Source organism: Bidens hawaiensis, unplaced genomic scaffold (assembly GCF_021521415.1).
Source record: "Bidens hawaiensis isolate Kalapana, Puna unplaced genomic scaffold, B.hawaiensis_p1.1 tig00004364_1, whole genome shotgun sequence".
Lineage (NCBI taxonomy): Eukaryota > Viridiplantae > Streptophyta > Magnoliopsida > Asterales > Asteraceae > Bidens > Bidens hawaiensis.
In genome coordinates this window covers 276,255-301,356 of record NW_027491263.1, presented here as the reverse complement: position 1 = coordinate 301,356, position 25,102 = coordinate 276,255, and the positions used below count along the sequence as shown (strand labels likewise).

General features: G+C 40.8%; 1 pseudogene; it reads left to right on the top strand.

Annotated features, from left to right (window-relative positions):
• Positions 1-20,663, top strand: part of LOC143626435 (uncharacterized) — a 104,725-nt pseudogene extending 84,062 nt beyond the window's left edge.
• The last annotated feature ends 4,439 nt before the right edge of the window (positions 20,664-25,102 follow it).

The following is a 25,102-nucleotide window of genomic DNA, read 5'->3' as shown; positions in this document are numbered from 1 at the left end:
TTGTAGGTTCCCAGCCGGATCTACACGGAATATCTCGTTCTACGTAGGTGCGGAATCCCTACGTAAGACGTTACGAGCGTAGAAGACGATACGAGCTAACACGATCGAACACACGTTACAATAAACAAAGACACGTTGTATTGCAACTGGAAACACGTGATACAATGATCACTGATTACACAAACTCTCTGACTCGTTACAACTCGATTAACAATGAATTCTCTGTTAACCTAAAACCGCCGTAACCTAAACCTTATAAACACGACAACTTCGCCTAGCATGTTCAGGCGAAGTTGTCCCTAACTTTGCTTGTTCCACAAGTTCGCCTATATCAAGCGAACTTGTGAGAACTTCGCTTACATACATAACACAAATCCAACTAACACGATTACAGACACTTGACACTGAACTACTGACATCATGTACCAACACTTTTGTTCCATTTTCTTCTTGATTTCATCTCTCTCTTTATCCAACCTTTTCTGCATTTGATCATCATTCAAATCAGCTAAGGTTTCAAAGCTTATCCCAAAACTCATCAGTTTCACAACCAGTGGATCTTTCTTCTTAGCATCCAACATACTTTGCTCAATGTTTGCCTTTTGTTCATCAGTCAATGTAACTTGTGGGGACATAACATTAGCAGTTTCAACACCTTTTCCCTGATCATCTTCATCATCATTATCAGTTTCATCTTCATCAGAATCATCCTCCTCCTCAGTTGTTTCATTCACTGCATCAATCTTAGGTTCATCTGGAGTTGGATCTTCAGGGATTGGTACATTAGGCACTCCGTCAACAAATTCACCAGGCTTCAATGTTTGCAAAGGAACTGCTCTAATAGGACTTCCTTGCTCATCAGGGGTCTCTACAAATTATTTGTTCTTATTATCCCATTTCCCCTTTTTGGCAGCCTCGGCTCTTTCAGCTGGTTCAAATGATTCAGGTATATCCCTCTTCGTTGAATATTTCTTTCCATATTTGGGATCATCCATGCATTCCCATTCACTTGGGTTCTGTCTGATATCATCTTTAAATTGTTCAGCCCATTTCTTGGCAGCCATTGGGGTAATAGTTTCACCAATCTCTTCTTTAATCATAACTTCTGTATTCACATTGGCTGGCTCAGCTGTTTCAGTTGTTTCTTTATCAGTTTGACTTTGAGTTTGAAACATACTTACCACCATGGCCAAAGAGTTGTCCACTTCCTCAACTCTATTCAATTTGATCAGAGCTTCAATAACATCTTGATCATCAGCCTCTTCATCATTAATTATCTTAGCAATATTGGCTTGATTGATCAATGCTTCCTGCTCTGCTAGCTCCTCAGGAGTCAAGGTTTGGGCTAGTATTTCCCTCTCACTTGTTTCTCTTACAATATTTTTAAATTCTCTCCTTGCAGCAGCAGAAGCTTCTTCCTCTTCATTCATCAAACCTTCTTTCACAAGATTTGCCTTAACAGGATCTTCTTCAAAGACTTTTGCCTTTCCTTTATCCATTCTTCTTTTCAGATCTTCTTCAGTTTCAGACTATTGATAATCATCAATTTCTATTTCTAGTGCTTCCAACTCTGGATCATATTCTACCTTCTTGGAGCTTTCTTCGTGTTCATTTTCAGGTTCAGTAAGTACAAGCTCAGTTAAGATATCAGTCAGCTCATCAGTGGCCACATCAGTGTTAGCCACATTTTCATCAACATTTGTCAATACATTTTGAACTTCAGTCTCAATGTTAGTCAAAACATCAGTGGCCACATCAGTTGTAGCCACATTCTCTTCATCATTCACCTTTTCAATTCCTTCCCCTGTCTCCTCTTCATCTCTCACCTCATCATCCCCTTCTCTCCATACAACATTCATGATTTCATTATTAACATCATAATTTTGTTCTTCAACATTAGATTTGTCAGCTTCATACTCAACATCCTCCATCCTCCTTTCTTCACTCTCCTCTTCATCATAATAAGCATTCAAAATGCATGTCAACCCATCAACATTTCTATCACCTGCATCATTCATCACTACATCATTCACATCATCAGTTGGCACAATACTATTCTCCCCCTGTTTTGGGGCAGCTGAGGTCTTCTCAACCTCTTGCTCCTGGGTTTGAATTTTCATCATTGCCCGGGCCAACTTATCTAGTAGTGATGTGTTGAATAACACACTTATATTTCCTTGCAATTTTATGATGTTTTAATGATTTAATATCAAATTTATGTAAGTTTAGGGGGTTAAGTGCAAAGTTTTACAAAGTTGAAATGTTTTGTGTAGGTTATGGAAAGATGTGGAAAAAAAGGCAAGAAAAAGAGAACTTGGAGGGTTTAAGTGTCAAAGTTTCAAAGTTTAATCAAGGCCCGACCCAAGCCCACATCTTAAAAGCCTTATATTATATTATATTATGATAATAACACAAGTAATCAGCCATTCATTCATCACTAAACCCGAAATACAAAGAAAAAACCTAAAACCCTAGGCAGCCAAAGCTGTCCGATCGCAACAGCAGGAAAAGAAGAAAAAAAGAAAGGAATCCTTGGCGGCTGAGGGGCTTGGCGGCTGAGGAGGCTTGGGGTGATCTTGGGCAGCAGCTAGGGACTTCAATACATCACAAATCTCAGCCATATTACTTAGTAACACATCTTTAAACTTTAATTATTGTCAAGAACCTTAACTTTGATTGATTTGGTCTTTTGTTTTACATTGTTTTGCAATTGTTTGATAGATTGACTTGTTATTGATTGAGTTTGGATCTTGAATGAATTTTATAATGTTTATGATGATGTTTGTGATGTTTTTATTAAGTGTTTGCTACTGTCCAAAATCTATGTTAGGCTAAACTTGTTTGTTCTACCTAGGATAGATGATTGTTGAGTAGTTTTAACTTGTTTAATGGATTGTTAATGTTCAAGACTTAAATTATTGATGTAAAGTTTAACTAAACCATAAATTAGATTGTGTGTGATGGCTGTGTTTTATTTGTAATTACTTATAATCCTCTTGCAGTAGTTAATTGAATCGGTTTTGATTAATTGATTGCTTGTTAAGCTCTTTACTTGGTGTTTTGGGTTTATTTGCGGGATGCGCAACCGTAGGGATAAGTGGGTAATATATCATCTAAAATCAGTTAAAATACACCTTCTTTGAGACCGAGAGGTGATAAGAAGTAATATTGTCTCGTTGCTTTTACTTGTTAGAATTAAGACCGCACGAGAGCGGGTTTTTGTCTTGTCAAGTTTGAGTGTTTATGTGCAATTAGTTGGTTTAATTTGGGTTAAGTTAAATTGTTCCTCTATCCTTGGTTGCGTAGTATTCGTTTCCATTAGGTTAGTGTGTCGGTGAGACCAAGAGGTGAGTCGGTATTTGAACACGTTAATAATTGTTTGTCCGGTTTATTCTTTAAAATCAACTAAAATAAGTTAGAGTTTGTTAGAGAGACTGAGAGGTAATTTGACTTTCTTAAACAAGTTTTAGTTGTGTCATCTTTTGTAACCGGTGTCTTGAATATTTTCAATCCGTTGTCTTGTTATTTCTGTCAACATGATTCATTCCTAGGTAGACGTTTTTATCCCTGCAGTTAAAGTTTTCAAAGAGTTTTGTTAAAAGTTTTCGTTTAATTAAGTTAAGTAGTTTAATAAATTCTAAAATAAATCATTTAAATATTATTTTGGTGAGTCTTAGTTAGAGTTTTCTTAATCATAAACGTTTTCACGTGTCTTCGAGTTCGATATCCGGACTTTCCTTATCTGTGCTATACGCGATCGGTACACTTGCCGTTTGTGTGAACTAGGATAGATTGTTTGGTTTTTAAAGCTTAATTGTGATTCGTTCTTTATTTATATTATACATTTTCACACATCAAGTTTTTGGCGCCGTTGCCGGGGACACGGTTTGAAGCGTTTTAAGAACGACTCGAGTTAGGACTTGCTTTGTTACTACTTGTCTTTCTTGATTGTTTTGTTTGTTAGTTTAAAATAGTTTAGTTAATTAATATTTCTTTTATTTATTTTAATAGTTGTATGCGACGTACTCGATCTCTAGGACCACCAGAAGTTGAAGGATTTCCCGAACCAGAGAGAGAGCTTCTTGAGAGACGTCGTACAAAACCGTCTTCTAGTTCATCTACATCCGTCGGTAATACATTCTCTTCTCTTACTTTATCTGAACCTATCGTTAGGGATAGGATTATGGTCGACGCACCACCGAGGAGGACAGTCGCAGACCGGGCCCGTCCGGTCGATGCTGGCGTGAGATCCAGCATTGCTTCACCAGCTATAGGAGTTCAAACAACCTGGCAGATTCCATCGAACGTTTTGAACACCATTTCCCATTCTGCTCAATTTCACGGGTTGCTCCACGAAAACCCGCATTCACATCTCACTCGCATCGCACGTATTTGCGACACGTTTCATCTTGCCAACGTATCCGAAGACGCCATCAAACTCCGCATCTTTCTGTTCTCACTCGTTGATCAGGCGAGTCTGTGGCTTGAGTCCCTCCCACAGGGATCCATTTCTACTTAGGCAGCCATGCAGACCCAGTTCCTGGAAAAATACGATCCTCCGGCTAAGGCCGCTCGTTTGCGTAACCAGATTCATTCTTTCCAGATGGAGGACACTGAGAGTTTCTACGAGGCGTGGGAGAGATTCAAAAACCTACTTGCTTTATGTCCGAACCACGGCTTGCAGGACTGGGCGGTTGTTGAAAAGTTCTATAACGGAGTGACGTACGCGACTCAGAATATGCTTGACACTGCTGCAGGAGGCAACTTATTGACGACAAAGGATACCGATGAGTGCATTGCCTTATTTAACGGTTTAGCCATGAGTGGATACCAGCGACCACCTTCTAAGAGCACCAAAACCATCGACGCGTTATCACGCGGCATACATTCAGTCGACACGAACACCGCCCTCGCGGCACAGGTCGAGGCGTTAGCGAAGATTGTGAAGGACCTGCAGGTGAAGAGTAAGTTGTGCGAGATCTGTAGAGGAGGGCATGATACCGTTCAGTGCCCTGTAGGTTTCCAGGAGGAGGCAGTCGACTATGTTAACAATCTGAACCGAAACCCTAATTCTTTTAATTCTTATAATTCGGGTTGGAGAGGTAACCAAAATCCTAACGGGTGGAACGAAAATCATTCCGGCTTCCAGCCGCGTCAGAGTCTATTCCAGGATTCCGGTGAAGGAGCGAGTGGTGGGGAGAAGAAGCCCACGCTGGAGGAGATGATGGCACAGCAGACTCAGATGCTGTCGCAGCTTATGGTTCGAGAGGATTCCCGTCACAAAGAGACTCAAGAGAAATTTCGGGAACACGAGTCATTCATGAGAAATCAGGGGGCGTCAATTCAAAATCTTGAGAGGCAGATGGGAGAGATAGCGAATCGTCTGAATGAGAGGCCGCCAGGTACACTTTCGAGTAACACTGAGCAGAATACGAAGGCCTTAGCGAAGGCGGTGACGACGAGGAGCGGTGTAGGGGCATGTAGTAAGCCAGTGAATCAGGGGCCTGCGGTAGATGTAGAGGAGCAGGTAGACGAGGAGATTCAGATGGAGTCTCCACCGGCCAAGGTGCATCAGAGGCGAAGCCCAGGAAGTACAGCACAGGTCGAGGACCAGCCATTACCCAGCACACCACCGAGAGTCTACAAACCTAGACTCCCATTTCCCGGGAGAGTCCGCAGGGATAGAGACGAGGAGCAGAACACTAAATTTCTTGATCTCCTGAAGCAACTTCACCTTAACATTCCATTTCTTGAGGCACTAACTAAAATGCCGAAATATGCAAAGTTCCTTAAGGATATTCTTTCCAATAAGGAGAAGTTAGCTGAGGTCTCTTCCATCCCGCTGAGTACTGGTTGCTCTGCAGTTTTGCAGAGAAAGTTACCGGAAAAGATGTCCGATCCTGGGAGTTTCACGATTCCCTGCATCTTGAGTGATAATATGGTTGTTCATGCACTGGCAGATCTTGGTGCTAGTATTAATCTCATGCCGTATTCCGTGTATCGCAAGTTGGGTCTAAGCGAACCGAGGCCTACCCGTATGAGTATCCAGCTTGCTGATCGTTCTGTGAAATACCCCCGAGGGGTGGTCGAGAACATGCTTGTTCGTGTCGACAAGTTCATCTTCCCGGAGGACTTTGTCATCCTGGACATGAACGATGACGATAGTGTCCCACTCATCTTGGGCCGACCATTCCTTGCCACTGCACAGGCGTTGATCGATGTCTGCGAGGGTAAATTAATCTTAAGAGTTGGGGATGAGAACGTCACCTTTGACGTTCGACAGTCACTGAAACACCCCAAGTCTGCTGATGACTCCTTATACTTCATTGATACCATCATGGAGCATGTCGGGGAGTTTTTCAGCGAAATCTGTGGAGGATTTGCCTCCGACACCCAGATTCTCGATAGGGAGATTCCAAAGATTTAGATGGTTGCCGTAACTAATCAGTCCTTAGATGACGACACCGAGTCGCATACCCCTGAATCTGGCGTGTCTGCCAAGATCGTACGAGACGATCCGATGGACCGACCTTCGGTCGAGAGCCCTCCTTCCTCCTTAGAGCTTAGGGATCTGCCTGCCCATCTTGAGTACGCATTTTTAGATGAAGAGAAGAAGCTTCCAGTTATCATTGCATCTGCTTTGACGGAGGTCGAGAAGGAGAAGTTGTTGAGGGTGCTACGAGAGCACAAAGAGGCAATTGCATGGAAGATTATCGACATCAAGGGTATCAACCCTTCGTTTTGCACTCATAAAATCCTCATGGAGGAAAATTTCAAAACTGTCGTCCAGCCGCAACGGCGGCTCAATCCAAAAATGCAAGAGGTCGTAAAGAAGGAGATCATTAAACTCCTTGATGCGGGGATCATTTTCCCCATTTCTGATAGTGCTTGGGTAAGTCCAGTTCAAGTGGTTCCCAAAAAGGGTGGCATGACTGTCGTCACCAATGAGAGGAACGAGCTTAACCCCACTAGGACTGTGACGGGATGGCGAGTCTGCATCGACTATCGCAGACTGAATGATGCCACCAGGAAAGACCACTTTCCTTTACCCTTCATTGATCAAATGTTGGAGCGTTTAGCGGGTCAGCAGTACTACTGCTTCTTGGATGGTTTCTCCGGGTATTTCCAGATTCCCATAGCTCCCGATGACCAGGAGAAAACCACTTTCACCTGCCCTTACGGTACGTTTGCCTACAAACGTATGCCGTTCGGACTGTGTAACGCTCCAGCCACATTCCAGAGGTGTATGGTGGCCATTTTCCATGATATGATCGAGGACTCCATGGAGGTATTCATGGACGATTTTTCCGTATTTGGGAGTTCCTTCGATCACAATTTATCTAATCTTGAGAGGATGATGTCCCATTGCGTTGATACCAACCTAGTCCTTAACTGGGAGAAGTGTCATTTTATGGTTCGTGAGGGCATTGTTCTGGGACATCGGATCTCGAATGCGGGGATAGAGGTTGACAAAGCGAAGGTCGAGACCATTTCTAACCTCCCCCCACCCACCTCTGTGAGATCCATTCGTAGTTTTCTAGGTCATGCCGGGTTCTACCGCCGGTTCATTAAAGATTTCTCAAAAATCGCAAGACCCATGACCAAACTTTTGGAGAAGGATACTCCATTTGTTTTTTTTCAAGCAGTGTATCGAGGGGTTTGATCTTCTAAAAGACAAACTAGTTAACGCCCCGATCATGGTTGCTCCCGACTGGTCGTCACCATTCGAGTTAATGTGTGACGCGAGCGACTTCGCAGTCGGAGCGGTTCTTGGACAACGGAAGGATAAACATTTCCATCCGATCTATTATGCGAGCCGGACCTTAAATGGCGCACAGGAAAGCTATACCACCACCGAAAAAGAGCTTATAGCTGTGGTGTTCGCTTTCGACAAATTTAGGTTCTATCTGGTTTTGTCCAAAACGATTGTTTATACGGATCATGCTGCTATTCGTTATCTCTTCAGCAAGCAGGATGCCAAACCTCGTCTTATCCGTTGGATCCTGTTGCTTCAAGAGTTTGATATTGAGATCCGTGATAAAAAGGGGGCCGAGAATGTTGCGGCCGATCATCTTTCACGTCTAGAAGGTGCTGAGTTAGGAGATTCTGGGAGCAGGATCAACGACCGTTTTCTGACGGAAAGACTCATGTTCGTTAAGGCACAGGAGCAGGGTTTTCCATGGTTCGCTGACATCGCAAACTATCTTGCTGATGGATACCTCCCGAAAATGTCTTACCAGCAAAAGAAGAAATTTTTTGCTGATGTTAAGTTCTACCTATGGGACGACCCGTATCTTTTCCGTGTTGGTGCTGATCAGTTAATTAGGAGATGTGTAGATGCAAAGGAGGGATGGCAGATTTTGAGCCATTGTCATGTGGGACCGACAGGAGGTCACCACGGTGCGAGTTCGACAGCGAAGAAGGTATTTGATTCTGAATTCTATTGGCCTTCTATTTTCAAAGACGCACATGAGTTTGTTAAAAATTGTGACCGATGTCAACGTGTTGGTAATATCTCATCCCGGAATGAGATGCCCCAAAATGCGATTCAGGTATGCAAGGTTTTTGACATTTGGGGTATCGATTTTATGGGCCCGGTCCCGTCGTCTAGAGGGAACAAGTACATTCTTGTGGCTGTTGATTACGTTTCCAAGTGGGTCGAGGCCAAAGCATTGCCCACTAACGACGCCCGAGTTGTAGTGAGATTTTTAAAAGGTTTGTTTTCCCGTTTTGGAGTCCCGAAGGCCTTGATCAGTGATCGAGGTACTCACTTCTGCAATGCGCAGATGGAGAAGGCGTTGCAGCGCTATGGGGTCACCCACCGGCTTGCGACCGCCTACCACCCACAGACCAGTGGGCAAGGGGAAGTGAGTAATCATGGAATAAAACGTATTCTTGAGAAAACAGTTGGTTCGAATCATCGGGATTGGTCCGACAAATTAGATGACGCTCTGTGGGCCTTCCGTACAGCTTACAAGACTCCGACTGGTTCCACACCATTTCGGATGATTTATGGGAAGGCCTGTCATCTTCCAGTTGAGTTAGAACATCGTGCTTCATGGGCCCTTCAGAGGGTTAATCTTGATTTATCCGTCGCTGAGAGTACACGTTTCCATCAGTTGCACGAGTTGGAGGAGCTCCGGGATCACGCATATGCACAATCATTTCGGTATAAGGAGCGGACGAAAGAACTGCATGATAGAAAGCTGAAGGGTAATAAGCAGTTCAAATGTGGGGATAAGGTTTTATTGTATAACTCCTGGTTGAGGTTATTCCCGGGAAAGTTGAAATCCCGATGGTCGGGACCGTTCACGGTCACTGAGGTTTTCGCGTATGGCACCATTGAGATACAAGATCGTAGCAGGAAGTTTAAGGTGAACGGCCATAGACTGCAGCACTACATTGGAGAGCCGATAACTGATCAGACAGTCGAGGTGTTCTACCTTGACTCATTCACCGAGGATTAGTCGTGATGGATGCATCACTCGGGAGACAGCCCGATTTGTAGAGTTTGTATTATGATTCCCTTTACTTTTTGTTTTTATTTGTTTTATTTCTATTTATAAAAAAAAACATAAAATTACAAAAAAAAAATATAAATATTTAAAAAAATCAAAAAAATTAAAAAATTCAAAAACACAAAAATATGTTTATTTCTTATGTTTATGTTTTCTGTTTTATAAGCCGCTATATGCGAGCGAGTTTGAGTTGTTACAGGTATTATTATGCGCATGGTAGCTCTGATGGCGTTTTGGAACTGGTTCACCCGAGGTTGCGGTCGCGAATGAAATGCTATACGGTCGTTCGTTTGAGTCATACACAGCTGATGAAGAATTTGCATCTAAACCAGGGGAGTAACCCGTTCTCTATTTTAATTTCTGTTCTTTAAAGTTTTAATTTTATGCTTAACGTTTTATTTTTATTTTTTTTTCTTTTCCTTGTTCTCATCGAGGACGATTTCGTTCTAAGTGTGGGGATGGGAATTTATTTTACTTAGTTGTAGAAAAAAAATAAAAATTAAAAAAAAATAATAAAAAGTTTTCACTTATTTTTCGTTTTCGTACGTTGTTAAAAAAAATAAAAATGTCCCTTGTTTTTAGTTTCTTTTGCGTTAAAGTGGGAGATGATGATTTTATTCGGAAATCAGTTTTTCAAACTACTAATAATATGAGATAAATAAAAGAAAACGCACTTAACTTGGGATGTGTCGGTAGGCTCAGCCTTGGAAATGAAAGGGCAAATTTGATAAAACGGTTAAACGGAAATCTTTTGTGGGTAAAGCGTTTTGTCCGTGGAAAATAAGCAATGAAAGGTCGGGCCATACTCAAGCCTCAAATTTTGGTATGAAAAATTGGAAATATCATGAGTTTTAAAAATCTGAATACGTTATCATATGATGCTTGGGTAGGTTTAACGTTAGAGTATGCCGTGTAACCTGTGATATAAATCTTAAAATGATAGTTTAGTGTTTTACACCTCATCGGCGTATGGTTTTATAACCTTAAATCCTGTATTGATGGGATGCTTCGGGTCCGGAGACCATGGGTCTGAATGCAATCTATTTAGCTGGGTATTCACAATTCCTAAGTGGGGTTGTGAATATTTAAAATAAAGCCAAAGAGCAAACCCTTTTAAGTCTATAAACATGATCACAACAGTACGAAAGTACAAATACACTACAGACTTGATCATCCACGCTGTTAGTCATGTGGGGTCCCCTTGCTCGCGTCTCATTACCATTAAGAAACGGACCACAAGGGACACGCTCTGTCACACCCTCAAAATCCACTAACAGAGTTTTACCGTCAGAGGGTGTGAACTAACAGGATCGGAATCATTAGTTATAATCAAACCATAAAACAAAGTTTCAAAACCATGAAAACGTTTACGAGTAATTAAATGCGGAAGCGTAAAACCATAGAAACCAATGTTGCGTCACGCAGGACGACTTAAAACCCAATGATCACAGTTTAAAATAAATTTGCATAATTAAAAGTGTTTCAAGCAATGCATGATCCTAAACCGCGCGCCCGCCTCGGCTACCTGAGAATAACATACTAAAAGTGTCAACTCAAGGTTGGTGAGTTCACAAGTTTAAATAAAAATAAAGCATTTAGCGTTTGCGTTCAGCATTTTGCGTTACAGCGTTTTGCGTTACCAGATAATGTTATGTCAATTATATATCTATAGGTAGCTAGCCTATAAAACAAGTATCACTAAGTGTTCGACACCGAAGCTGACTGTTTATCATTTGCCTTGCCACCAGGTCATCCAGACCATGGTATGTGTTTAGCCAAGATTACACCCACTCGACCTCCAGTCGAGTTTAGCGTTGGGTGGGGTTTGTCAAACCCAGTAGTACTACTCAACAATGACTCGCTATTATCCAATATTAAACGGTTCGATGTGAATGAAGGACTTTAGTTAACGCGTTTGCCACTTAGTCTTTACAAGTGATATATAATCTATATTAAAAAAATCTTAAATGCGTTTTCGGAGTATGTTATCTCCCCCAAGTCAAAAGCGTTTAAAAAGTTTAAAAGGGGAAAGTGAAACTCACTGTTTGCGAAGAAATTCCCAAATTAAATCACCAAGTGATGCGCGTCACAGAAAACTCTCTCTCTCTCTAGCGTTCTAAAACAACAAGGAGATTTTCTAAGTGTCGGAATATTATCGAGTCTCTAGACCCGGCACATAATACCTATGCACATAACATGTTTCGTGTTTCGTTTGTGAATCGTGTGTGACTTTAACATGTGTATTTGTGATACGTTACATGTGTAAGCAATCATTTACGTGTCATGTATTCATAAAGTACATCACTAGCAATTACTCCCCGTAAGGGCAATTTGGTCAACACATAACAATTAACTAGCCATTATTCCCCACGAGGGCAATTTGGTCAAATCATGACAATCAATTAGCAATTATTCCCCGCAAGGGCAATTTGGTCAAAACATAACAATTATATAGCAAGTATCATGTTTCATGCATTTTCACAAAACTCAGCAGCTAGTTTCACCGAGACAGAAATTCTACTTGAAAGATTGTACTATCTCACTGATCACAGCATAACAATTAATTTACCAAAAATCATCACAAAAGAATATATGTCTTAGGTTTCCAGAACATATTTTATTCTATTTTTATTCCACATAGGTTTCTCACAATCATCAAATCATTACAGCAAACTCATAACAGTCAAATTCATGCGCAACAGAATGTTATTTGAAATTCCTGTTAAACGAAAAATCCAATAAATGCAAGACCACTTGGGTTAGGTTCCTAACTCAATAAGTCAACTTCCAGAAGTGGAACCAACCCAATTGGTCTCGTAGTTCATGAGATATAACCTTTACAAAACAACCTAACAGTAGGTCTAACAACTCAGCTTTGCACAATCTTTTTGTAAAATCATAAAAGTTAACCTTTACTTGTCCAAAAATTACAAATTTATATTCTTTAGAAACTAGACTCAACCTAGTTTACTGTAGTATCAATAATCTCAACCAATTTTCAAATTTACACCTCGTTACAGTCAATTAAACATCAATAACACAATCTGTCCAGAAACTGTTTGCATCCAAACTCAACATATTAACTATCTATGAACCATAATTCATTCATATAACACTCTAGACTCCATAATCACTATCCATGCACATCAATTACACATTACATACATGGTTAGGGTTTTTGTTTGAACTCAAATCAAAGACACAACAATTAACATGTAACAATATCAATTCTAGTTATCAAATCATCATCAATATATCATCAAATCAAACAAAATCATATGAACACACTAACATATAAAAATCGGCATCTAGGGTTTGTAATTAACCCAATAAAAGTCAAGATTAAGTGTAAAGGATGCATAGAATAGTTGATTATACCTTCCTAGCACCTTAATCTTGAATCAAAAGCTTGAAATTTGTTGTATGTATGTGTGTGTATGTCGACGGCAGCCAAGGAGCCAGGGGGGGGGGGGCTGATCGGTTTGTGTAGGGAGAGAAATAACAAGTTAGGGTTTATTATTATTATTATTTATAATAATCTATGTTACACTTTGGCCCCTCCACTTCTAAGTATTACTTATCTAGCTTAAACTAACTTGTTTACATCTTGAGTTAGTGTTTATAACGATGTTATCACACAACACATAAGTCTAACACATAATTATCACATAATTACTGTTTTGACGTTTTTCGTTTATTCACCAATCGTTTGCGTCAACTCGTTTGCGTTTCGGTGCAATTCCCGAAAGACTACACATGTAGTAAGTGTTAAGCGTCATTTAAACCCTAGTTTAAATGTAATGAGGTGTGCGTTATAGATTCAATGATCTTAAGTTTGAATTGACGGAGTTGAGTTAACGGAGTTAACCTGAAATTGACGATTGTCACACGCTACATGTAAACCCTACAGATAAAATTTTGCAAACTCACCTATGGTGAAGGATTTGGGGTATTGCTTGATAACGGGGGTATGTCATGTTATGGGGAGCACTGGCTATAAATAATTGAACCTTAATCATATCTAATGGCTGCTTGGTAGACTTTGATGCTTAAGCTTATGTGGATAAACAATACCCTTGATCGTCTTAACTATTCATAAATATGGAGCAACAAAGTTTTAATTCTGCTAATTTTGAGGTTTAAGTCAAGTTGGGGTGGTCTGGTCCGGTAAAAGCAGAAAATAAGCGGGTCTTAAGTGTGTAAACCACTAAGTAATATTATTTTCGGATCTTATTTGTCCCGTTAAAGATTAAGGCATGGGTTTAGGTGGACAACAATATCGATGATCGCGGTTTTTACGTTTTTCTGAGCTTTAAAATATAACCTATATGTTTGATTTGACTTTGATTTTTCGATTCTGATCCAACTGCATTAGACTTTTTCAGGGACGAAAAAGGTTTAAGTGTGGGGATGTTTGATGTGTTGAATAACACACTTATATTTCCTTGCAATTTTATGATGTTTTAATGATTTAATATCAAATTTATGTAAGTTTAGGGGGTTAAGTGCAAAGTTTTACAAAGTTGAAATGTTTTGTGTAGGTTATGGAAAGATGTGGAAAAAAAGGCAAGAAAAAGAGAACTTGGAGGGTTTATGTTGGTGCATTTTGTGACCGTCGCTATGCAATTCTGTTAAGCGAAAACGAAGTGCGAAGTTAGGACAACTTCGCCATAGGAGAAGTTGTAACAACTTCTCCATAGGGGAAGTTGTAACAACTTCTGCGAACAACTTCGCCTTAGGCGAAGTTATAACAACTTCGCCTACAGGCCCAAGCCCGTGAAGTTGTTTATATATATATATATATGTGTGTCTTGTTTAGGTTTGGGAATCCAGAAAAGTTAGAGTTTTGTGTGTTAAGTTCAATTATCTAGAGAGAAACAGTGAGGGAGAGTCGTGTGGGACGACCCGAGGTAGAGCTCACCTCGGGTCGGCCGTCATTTCTGTTTATGTTCGGTATGTAACGTGTTTGGTTATTATATAAAAGATCTGCAGATGTGTTTATCCCATTCGTGTGTTTGTTCGTGTGTTTGTTTGTGTGTAATCGTGTTCTTCGTCTTCTACACCAATAAACGAGTCTAGGAGGATTCCGCACTCCTAGACCTCGTGCGGATCTCGTATCGATCGGCGACGCCCCGCGGGGACTTACAAGTGGTATCAGAGCCTTAGGCTCTTATGCTATGGTTCGAGATCTGCGTTTTGGTGTTTCTGGCACGTTTCTGATGCGTTTCTGGCCGAACAGCCGCCGCAGGCGAAGTTATGGGGTTCAGGCGAAGTTGTCGCTTAAATTTTAGGGTTTAGGCGAAGTTAGCAGCTAGGCGAAGTTATAGCCAGGCGAAGTTATGGCCAGGCGAAGTTATGGCCAGGCGAAGTTATGGACAGGCGAAGTTAAGGAGGGGCGAAGTTGACTTTTAGGCGAAGTTAAAAAATAAAAAAATTGTTTGGAGTTTTCGTCTGTATGGCCAGGTGTACACGATTATTGTGAGACCGAAGACGTTGTTCAGTCAACGAGTGAAACTTGTTATCTCTTGGTCTTACGTGTGAACAAATACGTGTCAACTCTGGATTTGGAGTTGAGGTTGTGAATGGGATATTGATTGAAACTGGATATTGACACATATTTGGGTGTTTGTGGGCAATGAAATAGTTGTTGTTCGAGGTTGACCAACTGAAGAAAGTCAAATTGAACTGAAGGTTTTCGTCATTACTGGATTGCGGTCAGAGCATATTATTTATGTTATTTTCAAGGCGTTCGAGAATTGGATCCTGAAACGTGATGCTTATTTATTAAAGTGAAAATTCTGGAACAAGTTGGATTTAATCGGGAATTAACGTGTTTATGTTCTTGATCGTTATCCCTGGTGATTGAAGATGCTTCGGATTAATTAATGGTCATGTGTGTTAGATTCTGTCAAGGTGGTTTTGTGATGAAATTGATCACTTGATGTTGAGTAGTTGAAGATTAAACCTTATCGTATGCCGACGTGTTGGTGAAGTTGTGGAGGGAGCCCAACTTCACGTGTTAGTGAAGTTAGAAGAACTTCACGTGTTGGGGAAGTCAGAAGGACTCACGTGATTGGTTGAGATGATCAATTAGGCACGGGGATGCATGCATTTCAAAGACCTCAATCTATATAGTCGGAGAAGCTTACACTGAAGGGGAGATCTGATATGGAAGACGCTGGGTGATTGGTAGATTTGTGAAGCTACACGACAGTTTCAGACACGGCTGGTTGAAGAGCAAACAGAAGATCATCAGTTAAGAGGGAGTCTGTTGGTGCATGTTTTGTAACAGATGATCTTTTGTGTTTGTTAGAATTGAGAGCAACGGTCAAAGGGGAGTCTGTTGGTGCATTTTGTGACCGTCGCTATGCAATTCTGTTAAGCGAAAACGAAGTGCGAAGTTAGGAAAACTTCGCCATAGGCGAAGTTGTAACAACTTCGCCTACAGGCCCAAGCCCGTGAAGTTGTTTATATATATATGTGTGTCTTGTTTAGGTTTGAGAATCCAGAAAAGTTAGAGTTTTGTGTGTTAAGTTCAATTGTCTAGAGAGAAACAGAGAGGGAGAGTCGTGTGGGACGACCCGAGAGAAACAAAGATTGTAAAGGACTTGCAGGTGAAAAGTATGTTATGCGAGATCTGTAGAGGGGGACATGATACTGTTCAGTGCCCGGTAGATTTCCAGGAGGAGGCAATCGACTTCGTTAATAATCCAAACCGAAATCAACATTCTTTCAATTCTTATAATTCGGGGTGGAGAGGTAACCAAAATTCCAACCGGAGGAACGGAAATCAGTTCGGCTTCCAGCAACGTCAGAGCCTATTCCAGGATTCCGGTGAGGGACCGAGTAGTGGGGAGAATAAGCCCACGTTAGAGGAGATGATGGCACAGCAGACACAAGATGCTGTCGCAACTTATGACTCGAGAGGACTCCCGTCACAAAGAAACTCAAGAGAAATTCCGGGAGCACGATTCATTCATGAGAAATCAAGGAGCGTCAATTCAAAATCTTGAGCGTCAAATGGGAGAGATAGCAAGTCGTCTAAATGAGAGGTCGCCAGGTACACTTCCAAGAAACACTGAACAAAATCCGAAGGCGTTTGCAAAGGCTGTGACAACAAGGAGCGGTGCAGGGGCACGTAGCGAGCCCGTGATTCAAAAGGCGACGAGAGGATTTGTTAACGAGCCTGCGGTAGATGTAGAGGAGCAGGTAGACGAGGAGATTCAGTTGGAATCTCCACCGGCCAAGGTGCATCAGAGGCACAGCCCCGGAAGTTCAGCACAGGCCGAGAACCAACCATTACCCAGCACACCACCGAGAGCCTACAAACCTAGACTCCCATTTCCCAGGAGAGTCCATAGGGATAGAGACGAGGAGCAAAACTCCAAATTTCTTGATCTTCTGAAGCAACTTCATCTTAATATTCCTTTCCTTGAGGCACTTACGCAAATGCCCAAATACGCAAAGTTTCTTAAGGATATTCTTTCGAACAAAGAGAAGTTAGCCGAAGTCTCTTCCATTCCTCTGAGTGCTGGTTGCTCTGCAGTCTTGTAGAGAAAGTTACCAGAAAAGATGTCTGATCCTGGGAGTTTCACAATTCCCTGCATCTTGAGTGATAATACGGCCGTCCATGCGCTGGCGGATCTTGGTGCCAGTATTAATCTCATGCCGTATTCCGTGTATCGCAAGTTGGGTCTAGGCGAACCGAGACCTACCCGTATGAGTATCCAGCTTGCTGATCGTTCTGTGAAATACCCCCGAGGGGTGGTCGAGAACATGCTTGTTCGTGTCGACAAGTTCATCTTCCCGGTGGACTTTGTCATCCTTGACATGAAAGATGACGATAGTGTCCCACTCATCTTGGGCCGGCCATTCCTTGCCACTGCACAGGCATTGATCGATGTCTGCGAGGGTAAATTAATCTTAAGAGTTGGGGATGAGAACGTCACCTTTGACGTTCGACAGTCACTGAAACACCCCAAGTCTGTTGATGACTCCTTATACTTCATTGATACCATCATGGAGCATGTCGGGGAGTTTTTCAGCGAAATTTGTGGAGGATCTGCCTCCGACACCCAGATTCTCGATAGGGAGATTCCGGAGATTGAAATGGTTGCAGTAACCAATCAGTCCTTAAATGACGACACCGAGTCGCATACCCCTGAATCTGGCGTGTCTGCTGAGATCGTACGAGACGATCCGATGGACCGACCTTCAGTCGAGAGTCCTCCTCTTTCCTTAGAGCTTAAGGATTTACCTTCCCACCTTGAGTATGCTTTTTTAGATGAAGAGAGGAAGCTTCCGGTTATCATTGCATCTGCGTTGACCGAGGTCGAGAAGGAGAAGTTGTTGAGGGTGCTACGAGAGCACAAGGAGGCTATTGCTTGGAAGATTATCGACATCAAGGGTATCAACCCTTCGTTTTGCACTCATAAAATCCTCATGGAAGAAAATTTCAAAACTGTCGTCCAGCCGCAACGACGGCTTAATCCGAAAATGCAAGAGGTCGTAAAGAAGGAGATCATTAAACTCCTTGATGCGGGGATCATTTTCCCCATTTTTGATAGTGCTTGGGTGAGTCCAGTCCAAGTGGTTCCTAAAAAGGGTGGCATGACTGTCATCACCAACGAGAGGAACGAGCTTATTCCCACGAGGACTGTGACAGGATGGCGAGTCTGCATCGACTATCGCCGATTGAATGATGCCACAAGGAAAGACCACTATCCTCTTCCATTCATTGATCAGATGTTAGAGCGTTTAGCAGGTCAGCAGTACTACTGCTTCCTAGATGGTTTCTCCTGGTACTTCCAGGTTCCGATAGCTCCCGACGACCAGGAGAAAACCACTTTCACCTGCCCTTACGGAACGTTTGCTTACAAACGTATGCCGTTCGGACTTTGTAACGCTCCGGCCACATTCCAGAGGTGTATGGTGGCCATTTTCCATGATATGATCGAGGACTCCATGGAGGTGTTCATGGACGATTTTTCCGTATTTGGGAGTTCCTTCGATCATTGTTTATCAAATCTCGAGAGGATGATGTCTCGCTGCGTTGACACCAACCTAGTCCTTAACTGGGAGAAATGTCATTTCATGGTTCGCGAGGGCATTGTTCTAGGTCATCGAATCTCAAGTGCGGGGATAGAGGTTGACCGGGCAAAGGTCGAGACCATTTCTAATCTTCCTCCACCTACTTCTTTGAGATCAATTCGTAGCTTTCTAGGTTATGCTGGGTTCTACCGCCGGTTCATCAAAGATTTTTCTAAAATCGCGAGACCCATGACCAAACTTTTGGAGAAGGATGCTCCATTTATTTTTTCTGAGCAGTGTATCGAGGCGTTTGATCTTCTAAAAGACAAACTAGTTAACGCCCCGATCATGGTTGCTCCCGACTGGTCGTTACCATTCGAGTTGATGTGTGACGCAAGCGACTTCGCAGTCGGAGCGGTTCTTGGACAACGGAAGGATAAAAATTTCCATCCGATCTATTATGCGAGCCGGACCTTAAATGGCGCACAGGAAAGCTTTACCACCACCGAAAAAGAGCTTTTAGCTGTGGTGTTCGCTTTCGACAAATTTAGGTCCTATCTGGTTTTGTCCAAAACGATTGTTTATACGGATCATGCCGTTGTTAGATATCTTTTCAGCAAGCAGGATGTTAAGCCTCGTCTTATCCGATGGATCCTGTTGCTTCAAGAGTTCTATATAGAGATCCGTGATAAAAAGGGGGCCGAGAATGTGGCGGCTGATCATCTTTCACGTCTAGAGGGAGTTGATTTAGGAGATTCGGGAGTTAGGATCGACGATCATTTTCCGACGGAGAGTCTGATGTTTGTTACTGCACAAGAGGAAGGTTTTCCATGGTTTGCTGATTTCGCGAACTATCTCGCTGACGGATACCTCCCAAAGATGCCTTACCAGAAAAAGAAGAAATTCTTTGCTGACATCAAATTTTACCTTTGGGACGATCCATATATTTTCCGCATTGGTGCCGATCAGCTTATTAGAAGGTGTGTGGATGTCAGGAAGGATGGAAAATTTTGAGCCATTGTCATGTGGGACCGACTGGAGGTCACCACGGTGTGAATTCTACGCAAAGAAAGTCTTTGATTCTGGTTTTTACTGGCCGTCTATTTTTAAGGATGCTCACCTGTTCGTTAAGAGTTGCGATCGTTGCCAGCGTGTCGGCAACATTTCTTCGCGAAACGAAATGCCCCAGAATGCCATTCAAGTTTGTGAGGTTTTTGATATTTGGGGTATTGATTTCATGGGACCGTTTCCATCTTCGCGTGGAAACAAATACATACTCGTGGCCGTCGATTACGTGTCTAAGTGGGTTGAGGCCAAAGCTCTACCCACCAATGATGCCCGAGTGGTAGTCCGTTTTCTAAAAAGTCTATTTGCTCGTTTTGGAGTCCCGAAAGCCTTGATCAGTGATCGAGGTACTCACTTTTGCAACTCGCAGATGGATAAGGCGTTGAAGCGTTATGGGGTCACCCATCGGCTTACGACCGCCTACCACCCACAGACTAGTGGGCAAGTAGAAGTGAGTAATCGGGGAATCAAACGTATTCTCGAGAAAACGGTTGGTTCAAATCGTCGGGATTGGTCCGACAAATTAGATGACGCTCTGTGGGCCTTCCGTACAGCCTACAAGACTCCGACTGGTACCACACCATTTCGGATGATTTATGGAAAGGCCTGTCATCTTCCTGTTGAATTGGAACACCACGCTTCATGGGCCCTTCAAAGGGTTAATCTTGATTTACCCGCTGCAGACGGTAATCGTTTCCATCAATTACACGAATTAGAGGAGCTCCGGGATCACGCATATGCACAATCATTTCGGTATAAGGAGCATACGAAGGAACTGCATGACAGGAAATTGAAGGGTAATAAGCAATTAAGTGTGGGGATAAGGTTTTACTGTATAACTCACGGTTGAGGTTATTCCCGGGAAAGTTGAAATCCCGATGGTCGGGACCATTCACGGTCACTGAGGTTTTCCCGTATGGCACGATTGAGATACAAGATCGAAGCGGGAAGTTTAAGGTGAACGGCCATAGATTGAAGCACTACATAGGAGAGCCGATAACTGATCAGACAGTCGAGGTGTTCTACCTTGACTCATTCACCGAGGAATAGACGTGATGGATGCATCACTCGGGAGACAGCCCGAGTTGTAGAGTTTGTATTATGATTCTCCTTATTATCTATTTTTATTTGTTTTATTTTTATTTATATTTATAAAAACATAAAAATACAAAAAATTAAATATTTAATAAAAATCAAAAAAAATTAAAAAATTCAAAAACACAAAAATATGTTTACTTCTTATGTTTTTGTTTTCTGTTTCGTACGCCGCTACATGCGAGCGAGTTTGAGTTGTTACAGGTATTATTATGCGCATGGTAGCTCTGATGGCGTTTTGGAACTGGTTCACCCAAGGTTGCGGCCGCGAATGAAATGCTATACGGTCGTTCGTTCGAATCATACACAGCTGATGAAGAATCTGCATCTAAACAAGGGGAGTAACCCGTTCTCTATTTTAATTTCTGTTCTTTCAAGTTTTAATTTTATGCTTTACGTTTTATTTTCATTTTATTTCTTTTCCTTGTTCTCATCGAGGACGATTTCGTTCTAAGTGTGGGGATGGGAATTTATTTTACTTAATTGTAGAAAAAAATATATAATAATAATAATAATAATAAAAAAATTAAAAAATTTTAAAAATAAAAATTTTTCACTTGTTTTTCGTTTTTGTACGTTGTTCAAGTTTGATAAAATAAAAAAAATAAAAAAAATGTCCCTTGTTTTTAGCTTCTGTTGCATTAAAGTGGGAGATGATGATATTTATCGGAAATCGGTTTTTCAAACTACTAATAATATGAGATAAATAAAAGAGAACGCATTTAACTTGGGATGTGTCGGTAGGCTCAGCCTTGAAAATGAAAGGGCAAATTTGATAAAACGGTTAAAACGGAAATCTTTTGTGGGTAAAGCGTTTTGTCCGTGGAAAATAAGCAATGAAAGGTCGGGCCATACTCAAGCCTCAAATTTTGGTATGAAAAAAAAAGTGAAAATATCATGAGTTTTAAAAATTTGAATACGTTATCATATGATGCTTGGGTAGGTTTAACGTTAGAGTATGCCGTGTAGCCTGTGATATAAATCTTAAACTGCTAGTTTAGTGTTTTACACCTCATTGGCGTATGGTTTTATAACCTTAAATCCTGTATTGATGGGATGCTTGGGGTCCGGAGACCATGGGTCTGTATGCAATCTATTTATCTGGGTATTCACAGTTCCTAAGTGGGGTTGTGGATATTTAAAAATAAAGCCAAAGAGCAAACCCCTATAAGTCTATAAACATGATCACAAAAAGTACAAAAGTACAAATACACTACAGACTTGATCATCCACGCTGTTAGCCATGTGGGGTCCCCTTGCTCGCGTCTCATTACCATTAAGAAACGGACCACAAGGGACACGCTACATGTAAGCCCTACAGATGAAATTTTGCATACTCACCTATGGTGATGGATTTGGTGTATTGCTTGATAACGGGGGTATGTCATGTTGTGGGGAGCACTAGCTATAAATTAATTGAACCTTAATCATATCTAATGGCTGCTTGGTAGACTTTGATGCTTAAGCTTAGGTGGCTAAACAATACCCTTGATCGTCTTAACTATTCATAAATATTGAGCAACAAAGTTTTAATTCTGCTAATTTTAACGTTTAAGTCAAGTTGGGGTGGTCTGGTCCAGTAAAAGCAGAAAATAAGCGGGTCTTAATTGTGTAAACCACTAAGTAATATTATTGTCGGATCTTATTTGTCCCGGTAAAGATTAAGGCATGGGTTTAGGTGGACAACAATATCGATGATCGCGGTTTTTGCGTTTTTCTGAGCTTTAAAATATAAATATGTTTGATTTAACTTTGATATTCCGATTCTGATCCAACCGCAGTCAAATCTTTTTCAGGGACGAAAAAGGTTTAAGTATGGGGATGTTTGATGTGTAGTAAAACACACTTACTTTCCTTATGATTTTATCATGGTTTTTATGCTTATTTGTTTATTTTATGAAAGTATTGGGGGCTAAGTGCAATAATTTACAAAGTTTAAATGTTAATTGTAGGTTTATGAAAGATGGTGAAAAAAGAGTCAATTTGGAAGATTCTACAGGACTTGTTGGTCAAGTTTTAAAGCTACAACTCAAGGCCCAACCCAAGCCCACAAGTTAGAAGCCTTGTATAATATTATATGAAGATAATTAATTGAGAAATCAGCCATTATTCATCCAACAAACCCGAAAATAAAAAACCCTAACCCCATTCCCTAGTTCCAATCGGAATAGCAGCAGCCAAAGAAGAAGAAAAAAAAGAAAGTTAGGCGGCGGCTGTGGCGGCTGGAGAGGAAGAGGAACATCAAGGGGCATCTTGTGCAGCTGCTAGGCATCTTATACATCATAAATCTCAGCCATAAACCCTAAGTAATTGTCCTTAAACTTTGGTTATTGTTCAAGAACCCTAACTTTGTTAAATCGGTCTTTTGCTTTGGATTGTTTTGCAAGTGATTGATAGTTTGACTTGTGATTGATTGTGTTTGAATCTTGAATGAATTTGATCATGTTTAAGTTGATGTTTGTGATGTTTTTGTTAACTATGCATGGCTGTCCAAAATCTATGAGTAGCTAAACTTGCTTGTTCTGCCTAGGATAGATGATTGTTGAGTAGTTTAGACTTGTATAATGGATTGTTAATGTTCAAGACTTGAATTATTGATGTAAAGTTTAACTAAACCATAAATTAGATTGTGTGTGATGGCTGTGTTTTATGTGTTATTACTTACCTCTTGCATTAGTTAATTGAATTAGTTTTGATTAATTGATTGCTTGTTAGACTCTTGACTTGCTGTTTAGGGTTTATTTGCGGGGTGTACAACCGTAGGGATAAGTGGGTAATATAAATCATCTAAAATCAGTTAAAATACACCTTCTTTGAGACCGAGAGGTGATAAGAAGTAATATTGTCTCGTTGCTTTTACTTGTTAGAATTAAGACCGCGCGAGAGCGGGTTTTTGTCTTGTCGAGTTTGAGTGTTTATGTGCAATTAGTTGGTTTAATTTGGGTAAAGTTAAATTGTTCTCTATCCTTGGTGACATAGTGTTTGTCTCCATTAGGATAGTGTGTCGATGAGACCGAGAGGAGAGTCGACATTTGAACACGTTAATAATTGTTTTTCCGGTTTATTCTTTAAAAATCAACTAAGATAAGTTAGAGATTGTTAGAGAGACTGAGAGGTAATTTGACTTTCTTAAACAAGTTTTAGTTGTGTCATCTTTTATAACCGGCGTCATGAATATTTTCAATCCGTTGTCTTGTTATTTCTGTCAACATGATTCATTCCTAGGTAGACGCCTTTATATATTGAATTTAAATTAAAGTTTTCAAAGTTTTGTCAAAAGTTTTCATTCAGTTAAGTTAAGTAGTTAAATTAAATTCTAAAATAAATTAATTAAATATTTTGGTGAGTCTTGGTTAGAGTTTAGTGATTATAAACGTTTTCACGTGTATTCGAGTTCGATATCCGGACTTTCTTCATCTGTGCTATACGCGACCGGTACACTTGCCGTTTGTGTGAACTAGGATAGATTGTTTGGTTTTTAAAGCTTAGTTGCGACTTGTGTTTTATTTATATATATATTTTCGCACATCATCTGTTACAACGATGTTGAGATGTGGAACTCTATCAAGAATGGGCCTTATGTGGTCAAAGGTTGCTGCCAAAACTGCTGAATATTCCTTTGATAAGAATGCTTCTGATCATGAAGAAGAAGTTGAGCAAAATGACAATCTTGAGCAACCACCTGTTCAGGATGATCCTATCATGAATGATGAGCAAACTAATGATCAAGATCAAGCTGTCAACAATGAAGTGCAACCTAATGATATGTTTGTTCAAGAACAAAATGAAAGACAACCAGACTTCGAAACTTTATTTCAAAGTTTGAACATTGAAAACAATGTTGCTTCAACTTCACAATAGTTTGCTGAAGATTCATCTGAATTTCATGATGTACCTGCAGATTTGATCATTGATGAACCTGATCTCAATAATATAAATATTTATTCTAATGTGTCAACGGATCTAATTGTGCAAACTTCCTTTGTTGAAAGAAATCATCCACCTGAAAACATCATTGGGGACATTAATGAAAGAGTTACAAGAAGTGCTTTTGAATCTGCAAACATCTGTTTGTACTCCTACTTCCTATCCCAAGTTGAACCAAAGAACATTGTACAAGCCTTAAAAGACAATAGTTGGGTGGAAGCAATGCAAGAGGAGTTGGCTCAATTCATAGATCTGCGAGTGTGTGAACTTGTGGATAAGCCAAGAAATAAGTATGCCATTGGAACCAAATGGGTTTTCAGAAACAAAAGTGATGAAAGAGGGATCGTAATAAAGAAAAAAGCAAGGCTAGTTTCTCTAGGCTGCTTACAAGAAGAAGGAATTGATTTTGAGGAAGAGTCTGCATCAGTGGCAAGGCTAGAAGCTATCAAAATCTTTCTAGCTTATGT